Here is a 2,500-nt window from a genome sequence, read left to right as displayed (position 1 = left end):
AGTTTCTCTCCTGGCTGCAATTCGGGAGTTTGGTACTATTCCTCGGACTTTTGGAGAGTGTCGCTACCCCTCTCTGGAAGGGGAAAGATCACTGGGACCGCAGCAACCATTGAGGCTTACTGCAGCACTGCTCCGATTATCAGGCAAGCAACAGACATTATAAAAATGCAGGTTCACTCCTACAAGATCCACATTAGACCGTATCCTAGCACTCTAGGTCATCGTAGAGCACCATCATCAGGTCAGATGAGGGCTACTTGCAACTAACATAGAAAATATTTGCATTTAGCAGTGAGGCCTTGGGGTTTGGAGGCCTCCCAGACGAAGACCCAGGGTTAGCTTGATATATTTCGGTAGCGTATTTTTTAACTCTGGGGCTGTCCGACCAGTATGTCAATATACAGATCGGTTTTTTGGCATGAGTTGCGGTCTCTTGATATGCGTATTTTTTATCCCATTACATATGTATAACTAAGCTACAAGTCTCCAAGGCTCTGATATAATTAATTTTGATGTAAAGTATTGAAACGTGGAGTCTATCCTGTGCCTTGGAGCTACGCCTTGATGTTTTGAACAATAGGTCATTACGTTAGATGATGAGGTATATACAGTTTCAATATAGTATGTACGGACACTTGAGGACCATCTCATTCTTCAAGTTGTTTCTTCCAAATACAATTCGGAGTGGATGAGGTCTGTGGGACAATCTTGAAAGTTGTGACATAGGCATATCGATCAAAATTGTCGCAAATAAGGTGAGATGGGCCAGGCCCCTACCCGAAGACATGCCAAGACGTGAATGGAAGCGAAAGGTGGATACGTGAATGGAAGCGAAGGGTGGATACGTGAATGGAAGCAAAGGGTGGATACGTGAATGGAAGCAAAGGGTGGATACGGCAATGCGCCTTTCTCGACGTCAGCCTAGTGGTTAGCTGACTTCCCACAGTCCACACGTTTGACCACCACGAAAGACCTTTATGAATATGTATAGATTACAATACTAGTGTGAATGGAGGTGACGAGAGTAAATCGCCTTTAGGTACTCCAATACTAACCATATACTCGGCTGAGTTCTCTCTCGATATTGAATCTGCATCTGCTTTCTTCATAAAACACTCAAGATGCTAACATATTTAACGGGAAGCCGTAATGTCTTTACGGTTTACGACAGTTAACTGAATGCAACAACTCGGTATACATCGTCGTAATTCAGTTTTTTTTTTTTTTTTTTTTTTTAATTTGTCTAAATATACTGTACTGGGAAGGTTACACAGTAATCAGGTAGTGGCCACATGCACTACTGAACTAATAAGGGGTACTAAGATTTCCACTCCTTGGGTTGATCAAATATGGCTTCAGATATTCAAGGACGAAGGAACCAAAATTTCCTCTCTATCTGATGACTTCCCACTCCACATTTTTGTTACTACAAAATGATTGAAGTGTTATTATTGGAAAGACTGTCGATAATATAGATTTTATTACTCTCTTGTTATTCAAAATACCATAAATAGTGATGTTTGTTTGTCTTGAGTCTGTTTCAGCAAATGCATGCAATGCAGCAAGCTTTAACATCTTAAATGTTAAACACATTATTCAGTGGGGTATTTTAGACTTTTTACACACACACACACACACACAGACACACACACACACACACACACACACACACACACACACACACACACACACACACACACACACACACACACACACACACACACACACACACACACACACACACACACACACATAATTTAAACGAGTGTATGCACTGTAAATGAAGGGGAAGACGGCTCTCTCATTTCCAGAAAGAAATTTATTTCTCCACTATTGCTAGAAAAGTAAACAGTTACAATAATGTTTTTATAGCACTTCCCTCTTCAGTAAAAGAAAAAACTACCTGCGTAGAGAGTCGTTGCCAGCATAAGCACACACACAAACATGTATATATATATATATATATATTTATATATATATGTATATATGTATGTATGTATGTATGTGTGTGTGTGTGCTCTTGTGCGTATGTGTGAATATGTATATACATACATACATACATTTATATATATATTTATATATATATATATATATATATATATATATATATATATATATATATATATATATATAAATAAACAAATATGAATGTGTCAAGAGAGGAATTTGTACCTGTGGCCACTCGTTATTTCAAATCGGCACTCTTGAGCGCAATTTCGAACGCGAGGCAGCACTGTCCAGTTCAAAACAAACCCCAAAGGCAAAGGCAAATCTCATCCAGGAATAACTACGGCAATATTTTAGACGTAAGCTTAAAATTCAACTATTGAGAATTTGTGATTAATAAATGCTCATGTATTCATTGGAGATAAGATACATTTTTTGTGGTCGTCAGAATTAAAGTAATCGTTAATATTGTCTTTAAAGTGAAGTACGTAAAAGAAAAACATTTATTTTATTTTTTTTTATAGAAAAAAACTAGACAAGGGTTGTTAATGGG

General features: G+C 37.9%; 1 protein-coding gene across 2 annotated transcripts in view; it reads left to right on the top strand.

Annotated features, from left to right (window-relative positions):
- The first annotated feature begins 2,210 nt into the window (after positions 1-2,210).
- The window catches only part of LOC125034762 (anaphase-promoting complex subunit 5-like), a 34,074-nt gene continuing 33,784 nt past the window's right edge, over positions 2,211-2,500 (top strand). Inside the window, exon 1 of one of the 2 annotated variants that reach the window (XM_047626707.1) lies at positions 2,211-2,306. The gene's annotated coding sequence lies outside the window, so the exon portion shown is untranslated. The remainder of the gene's footprint in view (positions 2,307-2,500) is intronic. The other variant, XM_047626708.1, reaches the window with a different exon arrangement.

The sequence above is a fragment of the Penaeus chinensis genome, chromosome 18 (genome assembly GCF_019202785.1).
Source record: "Penaeus chinensis breed Huanghai No. 1 chromosome 18, ASM1920278v2, whole genome shotgun sequence".
In the NCBI taxonomy this organism is placed as follows: Eukaryota; Metazoa; Arthropoda; class Malacostraca; order Decapoda; family Penaeidae; genus Penaeus; species Penaeus chinensis.
The sequence above is the reverse complement of the archived record's forward strand: the minus strand, read 5'-3'. Positions and strand labels throughout refer to the sequence as shown.